The sequence below is a fragment of the Oncorhynchus mykiss genome, chromosome 25 (genome assembly GCF_013265735.2).
Source record: "Oncorhynchus mykiss isolate Arlee chromosome 25, USDA_OmykA_1.1, whole genome shotgun sequence".
NCBI classification, from domain to species: domain Eukaryota; kingdom Metazoa; phylum Chordata; class Actinopteri; order Salmoniformes; family Salmonidae; genus Oncorhynchus; species Oncorhynchus mykiss.
This window is the reverse complement of record NC_048589.1, coordinates 18,800,190-18,819,484: the sequence shown is the minus strand read 5'-3', so window position 1 is coordinate 18,819,484 and position 19,295 is coordinate 18,800,190. Positions and strand designations below refer to the sequence as shown.

General features: G+C 46.4%; 1 protein-coding gene across 1 annotated transcript in view; it reads left to right on the top strand.

Moving 5' to 3' along the window:
- Nucleotides 1–19,295, top strand: part of LOC110505507 (KATNB1-like protein 1) — a 70,439-nt gene that overhangs the window by 22,314 nt on the left and 28,830 nt on the right. The gene's annotated exons all lie outside the window — the stretch shown is intronic.

Sequence of the window (19,295 nt, the reverse complement as noted above, 5' to 3'; positions counted from 1 at the left end):
TCCACCTGCCCATTACTCTCGGGGTGAAAACCTGAGGTTAAGCTGACCGAGACCCCCAGTCTCTCCATAAACGCCCTCCATACTCTGGACGTGAATTGGGGACCCCGATCAGAAACAATGTCCTCAGGCACCCCATAGTGCCGGAAGACATGGGTAAACAAGGCCTCAGCAGTCTGCAGGGCCGTAGGGAGACCGGGCAACGGGATGAGACGACAGGACTTAGAAAACCGGTCCACAACGACCAGGATCGTAGTACTTCCCTGGGACGGGGGAAGGTCGGTAAGAAAGTCCACCGATAAGTGTGTCCACGGCCGTTGTGGAACGGGGAGGGGTTGTAATTTCCCTCTAGGAAGGTGCCGAGGAGCCTTGCTCTGAGCACACACTGAGCAGGAGGAGACATAAAATCTCACGTCTTTAGCTAGCGTGGGCCACCAGTATCTCCCTCTCAGACTCCGCACTGTCCTCTCAATGCCAGGATGACCCGATGAGGGGAGAGTATGAGCCCACCGAATCAGCTTGTCCCGGACCCCCCTCGGTACGTACTGAGTTCCCACTGGACAGTTGGGGGGGGCCGGCTCTGACCGTGAGGCCTCCTCTATCTCCGCGTCCACCTCCCATACCACCGGTGCCACGAGACATGACGGTGAAATGATGGGAGCTGGCTCAACGGGCCGCTCCTCGGTATCATAGAGGCGGGACAGCGCGTCGGCTTTGGTGTTTTGGGAGCCTGGCCGGTATGAGAGGGTAAACCGGAACCTGGTAAAAAACATAGCCCATCTAGCCTGACGTGGATTTAGTCTCTTCGCTGCCCGGATATACTCGAGATTACGATGGTCAGTCCAGATGAGAAAGGGGTGTTTAGCCCCCTCAAGCCAATGTCTCCACACCTTCAGAGCCTTGACTACAGCTAACAACTCCCGGTCCCCCACATCATAGTTTCGCTCCGCTGGGCTGAGCTTGCTCGAAAAGAAAGCACAAGGGCGAAGCTTGGGTGGCACGCCCGAGCGTTGGGACAGCACGGCTCCGACCCCAGCCTCGGACGCATCCACCTCCACTATGAACGCTAAAGAGGGGTCCGGATGCGCCAACACGGGCGCATTGGTGAACAGCTCCTTCAAACGAGTGAATGCTCTGCCCGCCTCTGCTGACCAGCGCAAGCGCACCGGTCCTCCCTTCAGCAGCGAGGTGATGGGAGCAGCCACCTGACCAAAACCCCGGATAAACCTCCGGTAGTAATTGGCAAACCCTAAAAACCGCTGCACCTCTTTCACCGTGGTCGGAGTCGGCCAATTACGCACGGCTGTAACGCGGTCATCCTCCATCACCACCCCAGAGGTGGAAATACGATATCCCAGGAAGGAAACGGACTGCTTGAAAAACTCACATTTCTCCGCCTTGCAATACAGGTCATGCTCCAGCAGTCGCCCAAGTACCTTACGCACCAGAGACACATGCGCCGCGCGTGTGGCAGAATAGATCAAGATGTCATCGATGTACACTACCACTCCCTGCCCGAGCAGGTCTCGGAGAATTTTGTCTACGAAGGATTGGAAGACGGCTGGAGCATTCTTCAACCCGTATGGCATGACGCGGTACTCATAATGACCAGATGTAGTACTAAATGCAGTTTTCCACTCATCTCCTCCCCGGATACGCACCAGATTATACGCGCTCCTCAGGTCCAGTTTTGTGAAGAAGCGCGCCCCGTGAAATGATTCCACCGCCGTAGCGATGAGAGGTAGTGGGTAACTAAACCCCACTGTGATGGAATTTAGACCTCTATAATCAATGCACGGACGCAGACCTCCATCCTTCTTCTTCACAAAAAAGAAGCTTGAGGAGACGGGTGATGCGGAGGGCCGAATGTACCCCTGTCTCAGCGATTCAGCAACGTATGTTTCCATCGCTACCGTCTCCTCCTGGGACAATGGATACACGTGACTCCTAGGAAGTGCAGCGTTCTCCAGAAGGTTTATCACGCAGTCCTCTCGACGATGAGGTGGTAATTGGGTCGCCTTCCTTTTACTGAAGGCGATAGCCAAATCGGCATATTCAGAGGGAATGCGCACGGTGGAGACTTGGTCTGGACTCTCCACCGTAGTCGCACCAACGGCAACTCCTCTACACCTACCTGAACACTCCTCTGACCACCCCTTAAGAGCCCCCTGTCGCCAGGAAATCACCGGATTGTGTTGAGCTAACCAGGGAACCCCCAACACCACTGGAAACGCAGGTGAATCTATAAGGAACAGACTAATCTGCTCCTTATGATCCCCCTGCGTTACCATGTCCAGTGGCACCGTAGCCTCCCTAATCACTCCTGACCCTAATGGTCGGCTATCTAAGGAGTGCACGGGGAAGGGTTGGTCTAACGACACCAGGGGAATCCCTAGCCTTAACGCAAGCCCACGATCCATGAAATTCCCAGCTGCGCCTGAATCGACTAGCGCCTTATGCTGTAGAGAGGGAAAAAACCCAGGGAAAGAAGTCAATACATACACATGACCGACAGGAGGCTCTGGGTGAGTCTGGTGCTTACTCACCTGGGGTGATCGAGCAGTGCTCCGCCTGCCATCCCGACTCCCAGACGAGTTCCTCCAGCACCGGTCTGACGTGTGCCCTCGTCGACCACAACTGGTGCAGGAGGACACTCCTCCTCCTGTCCCCCTCGAAGCTGCCCCTCCTAATTCCATAGGGATAGGGGCAGGAGGGCTGGGAAGTGGAAACGACAGGGCCTGATCCGAACGCCCGCGGGCAGCCAGCAGATTGTCGAGACGGATAGCCAAGTCAATGAGCTCATCCAGTGTGCAGGTGGTGTCCCGACATGCCAGCTCCCTGCGGACGTCCTCCCTGAGACTGCATCTGAAATGATCGACCAAGGCCCTGTCGTTCCATCCTGCTCCTGCGGCCAAGGTCCTGAACTCCAGAGCGAAGTCCTGTGCGCTCCTCGTCTCCTGCCGCAGGTGGAACAGCCGTTCACCCGCCGCCCGACCCTCTGGTGGATGGTCAAAAACAGCTCGGAATCGGCGGGTGAACTCTGGGTAATTATCCCTCGCCGAGTCCGGACCATTCCACACTGCGTTGGCCCACTCGAGGGCTCGCCCAGTCAAGCAGGAGACGAGGGCGCTCACACTCTCCTCTCCAGAGGGAGCAGGACGCACGGTAGCCAGGTATAGTTCCAGTTGAAGGAGGAAACCCTGGCACCCAGCCGCCGTTCCGTCATACTCCCGTGGGAGTGTCAACCGAAGAGCCCCGGAGCCCGATGTGGTCGCAGGAACAGGAGGTGCTGGAGAAGGGGGTGCTAGCGATGATGTGGGAAGACCACTCCTCTCCCATCGATCCATCCTCTCCATCATTTGGTCCATGGCAGAACCAATCCGATGAAGCACGCTGGTGTGGTGGAGGACTCTCTCCTCCATCGATGGGAGAGGAGACGCGGCTGCTCCTGCTGATTCCATGGGTGGTGCGGGATTCTGTCACGTAATATCAAGGTGGGTGGAATCAGGCGCAGAGAGCAGGTTACAGTGAGTCGATAGTTATTTATTCTCCGAAAACCAAACACGGTCAACCCAAATATGCAGGGTGAAATAATCCAACACAGGATCAAAATATTATCGGAGAAAATAACACACACGTATTAACCCAAAATACATGAATCCAAAACAATCCCGCACAAAACAAGGGCGGGACAACCTACTACATATAAGGACGTTAATTAAACTAAAATACACACAGGTGAAACTAATAAGACAAAACCAACAGACAAACGAAAAAGGGATCGGTGGTGGCTAGTAGGACGGTGACGACGACCGCCGAGCACCGCCCGAACAGGCAGGAGAGCCAACCTCGGCGGAAGTCGTGACAACGGGACAATACTAGGTCCAGAGTATGACTGTGGCAATGAGTAGGTCCAGAGACATGTTGGACAAAACCCGATGATGGCTCCAAAAGCCCTTTGGAGTGGGTCTGTGGGCTTTTCCATGTGAATATTTAAGTCACCAAAAAATGTAGTATTATCTGCCATGACTACAAGTTCCGATAGGAATTCAGGGACCTCAGTGAGGAACGCTGTATATGGTACAGGAGGCCTGTAAACAGTAGCTTTAAAAAGTGATTGAGTAGGCTGCATAGATTACATGACTAGAAGCTCAAAAGACTAAAACGCAGTCATTTTCTTTTTGTAAATTTGAATTTGCTATCGTAAATGTCTGCCTTTGCGGAGGTGTTACCACACCTGTCAGGTGGATGGATTATCTTGGCAAAGGAGAACTGCTCACTAACAAGGATGTAAACAAATTTGTGCACAACATTTTTGAGAAATAACCTTTTTGTGCATATGGAAAATATCTGGGATCTTCTATTTCAGCTCATGAAACACGGGACCAACACTTTACATGTTGCGTTTATATTTTTGTTCAGTGTACACAATGAGTAAAGATAACTTGGCTATATGCAAGGGGTACCAGTACAGAATGCAGGGTTATGAGGTAATTGAGGTATATACTGTAGGTAGGGGCAACAGGATACTACTGTAGGTACTAAACAGACGCAGTAGTGTGTGTGAGGAGTAAAAAGAGTTTGTGCAAAAAGGGTCAATGCAGATAGTGTAAGTTAGCTAAATAAGTGTAGTATCAGCGCAGTATTGTAGTATTCATATTAACTGCTCTGGAGGTCCTCCTGTTGATTTGTACGAAGCTCAGATAGTCTTCCAACTCAGGCGGTCAGCATGTGTACAGTAACGCTTGTTACTGGGAGGAGCAAATATATCTATCTTCCAAATTCATTCCCAAACATAATTATGGTCAATTTCAGGCCTAAATCCAAGTTTCCCACTCTACCAAAACATGTTCTCTCTCACTCCAGCTCTGGACTGTAATGTATCTGCTCTCGCACACAGAATTGAAATGACGTGACAGGAAAGAAAAGCAAAGGTTGAGGTGACAGGAAAAACACTTCTACGTGCCTTTCTTAAGCCCTGGCCTGGAGAGACATCTCACAGACCTCCTCTCCCCCAGAGCTTACATAAGCAGAGTGCAGCCACAACATTCCCCCTCCACTCTGCCTAGGGCCATGAGTCTCAACCACACCACAGTACACCACGGAACAGCCCGGCACATCACCATCAGCAGACAACACATTTCATATGACTGCTGTCAGCATGGCCGTTACGTTCTCAAGCTGGGGCTGTTTAAACAAGCAGCTGAGACAGCCAGTGACTACACAGAGCAGTGCTCTGCCACGGGGATGATTTGCTCAGGTCCCGTCCAATTGTTAAACAAATTAACTTATTGTGAAGTATAAAAACACCCAGAGTTAACTATGTGTATGTAGGTTTCTCTCCATCTCGCTGGGAAACAGGCCAGAAACTACAAACATCTGCTCCTCTTATAACGAGAAGACCCTAATTGTCACACCCTGACCATAGAGAGCCTTTTCATTCTCCATTTTGGTTAGGTCGGGTGGTACTAGGGTGGGTAATCTAGGTTGTTTTATTTCTATGTTGGCCTGGTATGGTTCCCAATCAGAGGCTGCTGTTTAGTGGTGTCTCTGATTGGGGATCATATTTAGGCAGGCATTTCCCCACTGTTTCTTTGTGGGATCTTGTATGGAGTTAGTGCATGTGGCACCTCTGATGTCACGGTTTGTTGTTTGTTTCTTTTTGTTGGGAGGTTTGCGCAAATAAATATGTGGAACTTTAATCACGCTGCGCCTTGGTCCGTCTCTCCACACAATCGTGATACTAATAGGTGTGCCATTTTTCTGGGGTTTTGTGAATTCGGAAGACTAGAATATGGTTACATAATGAGTGTTTACTGGTATAATAATGTATGGTTAGTTATGTTATTACCAATAATTGAAGATAACTAACAGTAAGACTCCCACCGTATTTGGGACATTTAGTCAAATAATAACTAACTACTAGAAAGTAGTACTAAACATTTGGATTTTTGGCAAATGTCATTAATACATTAACTTTTGTTGAAGGTTTTGAGGTCTCATTCTGCTTAGTAAAACAAAGACAACCCCAAGGTAGACAGTCAGCAGCACAGATAGGGGCTCGATTGAATCAGATCTGCTTCATTCAGCATCCACATACAGTAGAGGTTGTTTTGGTGGTGTCAGAGGTGGAAATGTTTTAGAGCTCTAAGCTCTAATTCAGTCTGTAAAGCTGAAGAGTTACAGATTCTGCGAGAGTTTTTTAAAGGTAATTTCCGATTGAACCAACATACAGCTTTTACCATGAATGCTGTCTCCACTAAAGCTGGAACATTGCCTTTAAAATTAATTTACGCTGTAAAGCTGAACTTCCGCGATGTGGATTGCATAGAGCCCTTAAGCCTTGTTCACAAAATCAGTTTTGTTTTTCAAATCGGATTTATATATGTGTTCAAACAGCAGTAATTTGCTGACATGGCTACACTAGGGGATCTATACACTAGGGGATCTATGGCCCTTCTTTGGACACTGTGTTAACAAATCTCCAAATTAGCTTCAATGCCATACAACACTCCTTTTGTGGCCTCCAACTGCTTTTAATTTCTAGAAAAACTAAATGCATGCTCTTCAACCGATTGCTGCCCGCACCCGCCGGCCCGACTAGTGTCACTGCCCTGGACGGTTCTGACCTAGAATATGTGGACAACTACAAATACCTAGGTGTTTGTTTAGACTGTAAACTCTCCTTCCAGACTCACATTAAGCATCACCAATCCAAAATTAAATCTAAAATCGGCTTCCTATTTCGCAACAAAGCCTCCTTCATTCATGCTGCCAAACATACCCTCGTAAAACTGACTATCCTACTGATCCTTGACTTCGGAGAATATGTGGACAACTACAAATACCTAGGTGTTTGTTTAGACTGTAAACTCTCCTTCCAGACTCACATTAAGCATCACCAATCCAAAATTAAATCTAAAATCGGCTTCCTATTTCGCAACAAAGCCTCCTTCATTCATGCTGCCAAACATACCCTCGTAAAACTGACTATCCTACTGATCCTTGACTTCGGAGATGTCATTTACAAAATGGCCTCCAAAACTCTACTCAGCAAATTGGATGTAGTCTATTACAGTGCCATCCGTTTTGTCACCAAAGCCCCATATACCACCCACCACTGCGACCTGTATGCTCTCATTGGCTGGCCCTCGCTACATATTCGACGCCAAACCCACTGGCTCCAGGTCATCTATAAGTCTTTGCTAGGTAAAGCCCCGCCTTATCTCAGCTCACTGGTCACCATAGCAACACCCACCTGTAGAACGCGCTTTGGGTGATCCCCAAAGCCAACACCTCCTTTGGCCGCCTCTCCTTCCAGTTCTCTGCTGCCAATGACTGGAACAAATTGCAAAAATCACTGAAGCTGGAGACTTATATCTCAATCACTAACTTTAAGCATCAGCTGTCAGGGCATCTTACTGTACCTGTACACAGCCCATCTGTAAATAGCACACCCAACCTCATCCCCATATTGTATTCTTTTTATTTTTCTCTTTTGCACCCCAGTATCTCCACTTGCACATCATCATCTGCACATGCATCACTCCAGTGTTAATGTTAAATTGTAATTATTTTGCCTCTATGGCCTATTTATTGCCTTACCGCCCTAATCTTACTATATTTGCACACACTGTACATATACTTTTCTATTGTGTTATTGACTGTACGTTTGTTTATCCCATGTGTAACTCTGTTTTGTTGTTTTTGTCACACTGCTTTGCTTTATCTTGGCCAGGTCGCAGTTGTAAATGAGAACTTGTTCTCAACTGGCCTAACTGGTTAAATAAAGGTTAAATAAAACTTTTTAATAAAAAATATTCTAACAAACCTAACGAAATGGTCAATCTAAGCGCTGGGCGGTAATGCTATAGGTTCGGGGGTGTGCCAGAAATATTTTTGCTATTTTCACAAGCACAATTATCAGCGTTGGCGCAAAAGGGCTGGATTTTTATGAATAAAAACAAGTTGTGGGTGTGTCGAGGCTTGGCCCCTCACTGGCCAATCAAAAAGTGTTCCATGGCTAAATATGTGGTTGATTCAAGTTGTGTACTCACAGTCTTTTATGTATTGCCTTGGAATCAACTCCAATTCAAATGTTAGTCTGTTATAGTTTGTTAAACAGCTTACAGAAACAAAATAACAAAATGTAGACATATCCCAGCTTTGCTAAATATGTTAACTTGAACCTGTTTGCAGTCCACATTGTTCTAAATTACATGGCTTCAATGTGGAAGTATATACATAGAATTCACACTGATGTAGGGGCTAGGCCCACTGTAATTGCATTATGGCTGAGCATGGACATGTCAAATGTAGTCAATAAGAAAGATTAAATTCACTAAAAAGAGAGTGAATAATTCGAATAAAATTCTAAACAAAATGAAACAACAACTTGTTTTAAATAGGCTCTATGTCTAAATACACTTACAGGCACCATAATTGCTTCCCATGAACATATAATATTAAAACAACGCAGACTATGGAGGGTTTTAGGCACATCCAATATTTTTACAGTAGCTGGACAAAGATGCAATATGAAGAGAAAAGAATGTCACCTTTATACTGCTCCCAAATAGGCCTATGATCTATGAACATAATCGGAACCATTTTACAGGTCAGATCGCGTTCACACATCTCCAGAAGTTGCATTGCAAGCGCGACACGGATGTTATCACCATAATACCAGAAAGTTGAATCATTCTAATAAGTTTGGTTGTAATAAAATACATCAAAAACAAGCAATGTTTTTTAAACAACAACAACAATACATGTTAAATGTAATGATATCATAAAATCGCCAGGATATAAAATACACATTGCTGTTGAACAAGCCTTCGTTATAGTCGGCCCAAGGAAGGGCTTTGGTTTTTAACATATGAAACGGAAAACAAGCCGTTTTTACGGGTTACAGAAAACTTCAGAATCTCTCGTTTCATGATGAGGTTTGGATACGTGGTCTAAGTCCAAAACGGGACCTGCATGGCTGAAATACTGTGGGCCTGCCTACAATTCAAAAAGTGAATGTCAGCTCACTGTTTCACTGCTATCAAACTTTATATTTTAATAAAGCTTTGGTGATTAAGATTTATTTCCAAGCAGTATCAGGAGCCGAACCATTTACCGACAATTTTGACTTCGCGATTGTATTGGGCAGACAAAAAAAGCCTTCATTGAGAGGAGGGAAGGCTATGCTTGGTTTGTAATAAAATAAAATTAAAAATGGAAAAACCATTCGTTATTATGTTTCTACATAGGAAGTATACAGGCACTACAATTGCATTAAGCTACTCTTGTTCCATGCGCATATGGGCTGTGTGCATCACGTCTCTATAGGCTGCGTTTTCGCTGTCAAAATTCAAGCCATAACCAACTGCGTTACCGCTAAACACTTAAATATCCCTATCAGCGCTGCCTGAAATGATCACTTTGGGTCATGTTTTTAAGGACACGTCTCAAATATTTTCACCCGCACATCTGAACGCAAGAAGCTGATATGGCTGATTGGTGGCAATAGTGGTGCTTAGGTAAAATCACTAGGGAAGCCAAGCCAGGAAAAGGTTTGTTCTATAACCTGTTAGTTCATATACCTTGCCACAATGATATATAGGCCTAAGGCCGAGACAATAAGAACACACCTTATGCAATATAAATTCAACCACATCTCATCACAAAACCAGGAGAGCAACATCTGTCCTCTGAAATCCACAAAGAATTTTGCATTTAAAAAACAGTTACATGACAAGCAAGTTAATGTTCTCAACATTTTCGGACTAATAAATAAGCATTGATTTAGAACCACGGAGAGTTACTACAAGTCAAAAAGAAAACAGGAGCTGCCTCCACTATTCCAGCACCATTTCAACTTCAAGATTTCCACATCATCAAATCACCTATGCATACAGTGACAACTGAAAGATAACAAAAACAATTTAGTCCAGTCAATCAATGTCAGCTAAATATAATGTGGCTGTCCATGGTACTGATTTGTGTGTGGTTTGAAATGTGGCTTGACATATCTGATTCCCTGTGCTTTTTGGTTGTTCACACTGCAGGAAAAATAACAGATTCAAATCAGATATGCAAAACTTTAGAGCTGTCAAATCCACAAGTGGCTCCGGATTAAAAATCATAGGCCTGGGGCATTCCTCTGGACCCAAGCCTCTGTTACCAGACCTCTCATACCCTTCACCAGCAGGGGACAGTGCATGGGGAACACAAAACCACAACTAAATACCCTCTCCAGTAGAATATTACCTTAGAAGCACCTGCTGTGGCATGGAAGTTGAGAAGGCAACATTCAGTCCAGCCTCTAGGCCTCAGACTCCCCTCTGGACTGTGTGAGAGGCTGCGAGGCATACATAGCCTGCAGAGCGCTCCTCTGTGTATGTGTCACTCTGAGGGCTCATCACTGTAATCCCCAGCTGGATTGATGACCTCAGGGGGAACGGTGGGAAATTAGTGCAGCTATTAGTCTCCTGTCTGACATGACACTGCCACTGTGCCCCGAGAGGAATACCTCTGAGGCCACTGCCCTGTCAGTACCATGAGGAGTCTGAAGTGGCCAGAGTGGGCCCTGTCAATCACCCCAATGAGGAATAAGGTGTTGAAACACCCATTCATGTCTACTTAAAAGACAGGTGTCATGTTGTGCCTTGTCGTAACACTCTTATGGTATAAAACGGTTTCTAGTGGACAGCGCAGGGCCCATTTAGCAAAAGGTGAGTACCCTGTCAGATGCAGGCAGCACAGCTTCAATACTAAATCCCAAACACCACAGGGCCTTTGGTTTCTTTTAACCACTACATTTTTCCACTATGTGGGGAGAGAGAAGTGGAGCAGAGGGCCCTCCAGCTAACTGCTGCTGTCTACACATGCCTGCTTTAGCTAGTCCTCTGGTTCCCTGTGAGGCAGAGGGCCCTCCAGCTAACTGCTACTGTCTACACATGCCTGATTTAACTGGAGTCCTCTGGTTCCCTGTGAGGCAGCGGGCCCTCCAGCTAACTGCTGCTGTCTACACATGCCTGATTTAACTGGAGTCCTCTGGTTCCCTGCGAGGCAGTTAAGGGGTTGTTGTAACTCCTAACAGTATGGTGTCCATTAAGACTGTTTATCGGGTCATTCCTATCTAGATGGCTTTAAAATTGGAGACTTATGAGGCTTCTCATGTTACCCTGTATTACTGTATAAACCATACAGTGCCCTTTAGATGAGGAATGCTCAGATCTGAAAATGAGATAAAGTGAGGTTTTATACCTGACACCACAGCAGTGGACCATTCACCTCCACATCGCCCTGTGCTCCACTACAGTAAGGCACAATCTGAGTGTGACAGGTATCAACAGCCTCATTGTCCTGTTTGTAAGGGTTTTCCCATTAAACGTTATCCCTGATGCCTTAATCCCTGTGTGAGAACATAACCTCAAATGATTGTACAGGAGACAGAGAGACTGCCTGGCATGGAAAAACCTGGACAGGAAGAAGGCATAACAGGCTGGGCATTATTCTCCATGGCAGAATCCTGCATTCTGTGAACACACTGGTCAGCTGTGCCAACCCTAGATAGGTGCCAGCCATGCTATACTGTTTGTCTTACTGATGTCCACATTACAGTGAGTCTGACACAGCCCTAAGAAGAGTAGCAGTAGAATGAATGGGAGAGTTGTTGAGACCCAGGCTGGGTTGGGTCCAGCGATTTGGATGGACATCTGGAGCAGCAGCTGTGTTGTTGATTCACTTCTTTAATGATTTTTGACTGTAGCTTTACCAGTGTGACTAAAATGACTATTCTAGTAAACATACAATATTGATTTGACAGTCTGTTGATTGCTCCTTTGGAAAGGGACATCAGGCATAGACTACTCTTACTGGAAATGAGCAGGCTGTTAAACAAGAATTGTTTGCTGTTTAATGGACCCAAACAGATATATCTTATGCCCAAGGGCATGCCCCAGTACTGCCTGCCAACAGCCAATTCGCTAGCATACCCTGTTGTCACACAGCCCCCTATGCCCTTTAATGTTGAGGCTCAATGTTAATGAGTTGAATCCATGCTCCTTGGCACAAGCTCTCATTTCCTGCCAGCTCCGAGCCTGCAGTCTCAGACCTGCACCTCCTCAGTTATTAGGGATTGACTAGTTCCAAAGGTCACTGACAGTGCAAAGTGTGACCTACTGTATGTGCCCAATATTGGGCCCTCTGCTTTGTGGTCTGTGTTTCAGAGGAGAACTGTAACGGTTTTCTTGTGGTGAAGGAGAGGCGGACCAAAATGCAGCGTGGTGGTTATTCATGTTTAATATATAAAGACACTATACATGAATAAACTAACAAAACAATAAACGTGCGAAAACCTAAACAGCCCTATCTGGTGCAAACACAGAGACAGGAACAATCACCCACGAAACACTCAAAGAATATGGCTGCCTAAATATGGTTCCCAATCAGAGACAACGATAAACACCTGCCTCTGATTGAGAACCACTCCAGACAGCCATAGACTATGCTAGATACCCCCACTAAGCCAAAAACCCAATACCTAACAAAACCCCAAGACAAAACACACCACATAAAAAACCCATGTCACACCCTGGCCTGACCAAAATAATAAAGAAAACACAAAAGACTAAGACCAGGGCGTGACAGAACCCCCCCCCCCCCCAAGGTGCGGACTCCCGTCCGCACAACTAAACCCATAGGGGAGGGTCCGGGTGGGCGTCTGTCCACGGTGGCGGCTCCGGCGCGGGACGTGGACCCCACTCTAACAAAGTCTTAGTCCATTTCCTTTGCGTCCTTAGATAGGCGACCCTCGCCGCCAACCTTGGCCTAGAAGCCCTCACCAAGGGCCCCACTGGACTGAGGGGCAGCTCGGGACTGAGGGGCAGCTCGGGACTGAGGGGCAGCTCGGGACTGAGGGGTAGCTCGGCACTGAGAGGAAGCCCAGTACTGAGAGGAAGCCCAGTACTGAGAGGAAGCTCAGGCAGGTAGTTGGCTCTGGCAGATCCTGGCTGGCTGGCGGTTCTGGCAGATCCTGGCTGACAGGCGGTTCCGGCAGATCCTGGCTGACTGGCGGATCCTGGCTGACTGGTGGTTCCTGGCTGACTGGCGGATCTGGAAGATCCTGGCTGACTGGCGGATCCTGGCTGACTGGCGGATCCTGGCTGAATGGTGGATCCTTGCTGAATGGCGGATCTGGAAGATCCTGGCTGACTGGCGGATCCTGGCAGACTGGCGGCTCTGGCTGCTCCATGCTGACTGGCGGCTCTGGCTGCTCCATGCTGACTGGCGGCTCTGGCTGCTCCATGCTGACTGGCGGCTCTGGCTGCTCCATGCTGACTGGCGGCTCTGGCTGCTCCATGCTGACTGGCGGCTCTGGCTGCTCCATGCTGACTGGCGGCTCTGGCTGCTCCTTGCAGACTGGCGGCCTTGGTGGCTCCTTGCAGACTGGCGGCCCTGGCGGCTCCTTGCAGACTGGCGGCTCTGGCGGCTCCTTGCAGACTGGCGGCTCTGGCGGCTCCTTGCAGACTGGCAGCTCCTTGCAGACTGGCAGCTCCTTGCAGACTGGCAGCTCTGGCTGCTCCTTGCAGACTGGCAGCGTTGAACAGGCGGGAGACTCCGGCAGCGCTGTAGAGGCGGAAGGCTCTGGCAGCGCTAAACAGGCGGGAGACTCCGACAGCGCTGGAGAGGAGGAAGGCTCTGACTGCGCTGAACAGGCGGGAGACTCCGGCAGCGCTGTAGAGGAGGAAGGCTCTGGCAGCGCTAAACAGGCGGGAGACTCCGGCAGCGCTGTAGAGGAGGAAGGCTCTGACTGCGCTGAACAGGCGGGAGACTCCGGCAGCACTGTAGAGGAGGAAGGCTCTGGCAGCGCTAGATAGGCGGGAGATTCCGGCATCGCTGTAGAGGAGGAAGGCTCTGACAGTGCTGGACAGGCGAGGCGCACTGTAGGCCTGGTGCGTGGTGCTGGCACTGGTGGTACTGGGCCGAGAACACGCACAGGAAGCCTGGTGCGGGGAGCTGCCACCGGAGGACTGATGCGTGGAGGTGGTACTGGATAGACCGGACCGTGCAGGCGCACTGGAGCTCTTGAGCACCGAGCCTGCCCAACCTTACCTGGTTGAATACTCCCGGTCGCCCTGCCAGTGCGGCGAGGTGCAGGCGAACCGGAGACACCGAGCGCAAGGCTGGTGCCATGTAAGCCGGCCCAAGGAGACGCACTGGAGACCAGATGCGTAGAGCTGGCTTCATGACACTTGGCTCGATGCTTACTCTATCCCGGCCGATCCGCGGAGCTGGTATGTACTGCACCGGGCTATGCACCCGCACTGGAGACACCGTGCGCACCACAGCATAACACGGTGCCTGCCCGGTCTCTCTAGCCCCCCGGTAAGCACAGGAAGTTTGCGCAGGTCTCCTACCTGGCGTAGCCATACTCCCTGTGAGCCCCCCCCCCCCCCCCCAAGACATTTTTGGGGCTGACTCTCGGGCTTCCATCCACGTCGCCGTGCTGCCTCCTCATACCAGCGCCTCTCCGCTTTCGCCGCCTCCAGTTCTTCTTTGGGGCGGCGATATTCTCCAGGCTGTGCCCAGGGTCCTTCTCCGTCCAATTCGTCCTCCCATGTCCAGAAATCCGGATTTAGCAGCTCCTGTTGTCGCTGCCTGTCACCACGCCGCTTGGTCCTGTTGTAGTGGGTGATTCTGTAACGGTTTTCTTGTGGTGAAGGAGAGGCGGACCAAAATGCAGCGTGGTGGTTATTCATGTTTAATTTATAAAGACACTATACATGAATAAACTAACAAAACAATAAACGTGCGAAAACCTAAACAGCCCTATCTGGTGCAAACACAGAGACAGGAACAATCACCCACGAAACACTCAAAGAATATGGCTGCCTAAATATGGTTCCCAATCAGAGACAACGATAAACACCTGCCTCTGATTGAGAACCCCTCCAGACAGCCATAGACTATGCTAGATACCCCCACTAAGCCACAAACCAAATACCTAACAAAACCCCAAGACAAAACACACCACATAAAAAACCCATGTCACACCCTGGCCTGACCAAAATAATAAAGAAAACACAAAAGACTAAGACCAGGGCGTGATTGGAACAAGGGGAATTTGGTCAGAGACTCAGAATGAGGGGGCCATCCCCTTACTGTCTGTTACATTGCCTATAGCAAATTATAATTTGGCTGTACTAATGGTTCTTTTGCATGGGTTGAATCTGATCGACCAACAATGAAACTGGTAATTACTAGGTAATAACTAGGTAAATACCTAGTAACAAAAAGTAAACGCATAGTAACTATTTAGTCCAAAACATACTTACTAGGAGCCAAGCAAGTAAGTACTACATACTTACTGAGTAAATACAAAGTAAGAACTTGTAATTATATATATATTTAGTGCCCAAGGTTAGTATTGAGGACCTTATAAGTAACTACAAGGTACTTACTGTACTATGTAAATACCTAGTCACAAAATCTATGTGGCATTTGATTTATTTATTACCACATACTTACCACATGAATACCTTCAAGTCAGTAATGCTGATATTTCTAGTCTCTCATGTTGTTTCTACGTACTTTACCTTTAGTTCTAAGGTGTTTATATTAAAAGGGCTGTAAAATAAAAGTATGTCTGTTTCCAGGTAGACACAATGTAGTTACTTGAGAAATCCCATCCCATGCAGACAACAGCAAATCTGTCTGCGGTCTTATCCTGTTGTTTCATGTTACCACCTTCACACTTACAGGTTATGCACAAGGTCAGAGGGCTGTAAAATGAAGCATTTGCTAATACCATGTAAATACCAGATACTTGCAGATCAACAAACTCTCCTTATGAGTAAGTGAAATGATTGTGTAGATATAATGTACCAATCATTTCCCTGTAGTTACTAAGTATGCATGTTGTAACAGGGCTGTAAAACTAAGGTTTCCAGGTACATCCCACGAAGACAGCAGCAAATCTGTCTGTGCTCTTACCCTGTCGTTACATAGTACAACCTTCCCACATAGGGTAGGTATAGTATAAAAGGGCTGTAAAAATGACAAGAGGTAACATTTCACAAGCACACGACTCAGAGTTTAATGAAAATTCATATTTAATGAAAATCAACCAGAGGTCAGTAGAAGCACACTTTGTTAGTATACAATCATATAAAAGTGCTAGCACATTTATTTTTACAAGGTCCTCAATACTAACCTTGGGTGCCAAAATATATACTATATAATCATATTGTTACTTTGTACATACTAAGTTACAATGTAAGGAGAAACAATGTAGAGAAACAGACTCTTGTCTTTGTCTAAACTGCAAGTTTAGCAAGTCATCATACACAGTACATGAGTATTAGAATTGGACAGGTTCCAGTCGGCCAACATGTGTGTTCACAAAAAATACCAATTCTAATATATGCAGGGTCACATTTGGTATAGAAAGTGCAAAGCAGTATGCTACAGAAGTCAATTTTCAGTTTGCATAAAGACTACAGTATATTGACATCGATTCCATCCTAATTGTCCACACTACTAGAGGTATCTCTCAGCAAGACGTGACCTCTACATTGAATTCTGGTGGTGGTAACTACTTATATGTGTATACACCAATCAATTAAAGCAGGTCACCTTTCGAAATTGCCATCTGACCCAATTCTGATGATGTGAGTTCCAACCAGACAATCTGGGCCCATGTGCTGGAATGTGACAGGACATATGCTATTTCCATCCCCATTATGTCATCTAACCGTGATGAGCTATAGACACTACTTTCAACTTTTTGTTATTTTGACCCCAGTGGCATGCCTCCCACATCTCTACAACTAATATTTTGCTTTCATAAAAATTCCTAATCCACTTTGCTTTACATTTTATCAGAGGAATTCTTTATTTTTTATTTTTTTCTACACACACTGTGCGAGAAGATAAACACAGGACAACACAGTAGCTTTGTTCCGGCTGCGACCCCTGTGTTGTGTTTGTTTCAGATTTACAATGGTGATTAGCTTTTCAAAACATGCGCTCCTCCTGTTGACACAACATTCTCGAGTCCTGTAAATCAGTGGGATTGTTATTAAGAGAAGATCTACAGCAGGAATTTGGGGAGATGTGCAGCGCATTGTAGTGGGCAGTGGCATTGTGGACGTGCAAGCACACTGGGGTTCGGATTTGATTACATCTCCCCACGGAACATCTGAGAGCCTGAATTCATAAAAAAATGTCCCAGTTCAACTCCACAGAGAGGCAGGCAGTAGGCTCTCCCTGGTTTAAGCTGTTCTCCTCTTGATCTCATGTGGCGGAAAAATACCGCACAGAAGTTGTCTCTCGTGGGGAATTTGTTGTTGAATGGAATACTTGAGACTCTTTTGGAAATAGATAAGCAGTGAGGATTAACCACAGTGCCGTTCTGAGGAAAGTTTGGAGTGTTCTAAGCAGGGATTCTTGATGGCTGTTTTGAATATAAGGAGATGTTTGCTTCCCAGTCTCACATCTGGTCTATCTGTGGTCATCACTGGAGACTGTTAACCCATCAGCCTCGTCAGGACAAATATGTAGGTATAGTCGTGTCATTACTAATTAGTTTGTAGTGGTAAAGGGGTAGTAGTGGTAAATGGGTGAAGATGGAAGTAGTTAAGTTAGTTAATTTCTCTTAACCCATACTTTCAGGCTGAGGGACCATCTAACATAAAGTTGTAAAATAGTGAACTACTCCTTTAATAGGTTCCAGAGCCATGCAATCTGATGAGGAATAACAAGGTGAATTCCACTGTGTTCATTTGAGAAAAGTGAAACAGCAGGGTGACCCTCTCTACTTCCTATAGGCCACGAGGAACTGTCAGCCTATCACAGCAAACAGTAACTTTACTAACACACTATACTAACATGGACTGGGAGTGGCATTCAGGATTTCAAAAAGTGTCTGAAAGATCAAAGATTCCATTACACCCAAACTGCTTGCTTTTATCTTGCCAAGTGAAAGGGCACATTCCTCTCAGGTAGTTCACAAAATGAGCCCAGAAATTAAACGTTCACCATCCATTGTACAAATGTATAGTGAAGAATAAAATCAAACGTTCAAGGACATGCAATAAAACAAAAGTCCCTGTCAAGACAGAGCAAGAATCATTTCTGACCTTTAACCACAAACCTGCTGTGTCACTGCCGTAGACAGTAATAACCACATCGTATTTCAAAAATAGGCATGCGATCTAAAGTGACATGTTATTTTGTCCCTGAGTTTTTATTTTATTTGACAAAATCACATGAAGTCAAAGACAAAGAAACGTGAATACCATGTGCTACACTCATTCTTATTAACAATAACTTTGGGCTTACCCCTCTACCGCTTACCCCTCGATTTTATTTAGAAATGAGATGTACTGAATATCGTCCTCGTGTAATTTTAATGTACATGATTGAGAAGGAAAACAGCAGGATAATAAATGGTGGTCACCAATCATAGTAAACAAACACAATGTCTCAAGATATAAATTAACAGCAATTCAACCAGTCCCCCTACATCCGATCCCATTCTATTCTGTGGACAACTTTTTCCTGTGCTCACAACAGGGTCTCTGCAATATTTATTTTACCTTTATTTAACTAGGCAAGTCAGTTAAGAACAAATTCTTATTTTCAATGACGGCCTAGGAACAGTGGGTTAACTGCCTGTTCAGGGGCAGAACGACAGATTCGTACCTTGTCAGCTTGGAGGTTTGAACTTGCAACCTTCGGGTTACTAGTCCAATGCTCTAACCACTAGGCTACCCTGTCGCCCCAATATACTATGTAGAGAGTCAAAGGACAGGAACACAGTGGCATAGGGGCCTTCTGAGTCAATAAACCATTACATAATACTCTTACATAAGGGAGTCTGAGATGGCCCGCCAAGTGCCTGCTGTTTCTGGAAAAAAACACTGACACAGAGTTACATGGAAAAACAGGATTTATTGATGCTAGCTACAAAGTCTGACACCTTGTTTTACACTAACATTCTTAACTAACAGTATGGTCAAATAAGATGATTCAATCAGTGCATTTTCCTACTGGTGCTTTAAACACCAGTTTGTTTGTTCCATTCTCACTAACATGACATTTTAACTGATGTTAGACATTTTCAACAGATACTGTACATAAACATCTAGGAAATATGAGTAGACAGTTATAAAATGTTGGCCCCTTTTCACAATTTGTCAGGGGAAACAAACCAAATTGTTTTCTGATTGAATGAAGCTTTAAGTTGTAGGGCGTTATTATTGTGATCAATCAAATACCTTTCACCACAGGTTTGTGCCTTT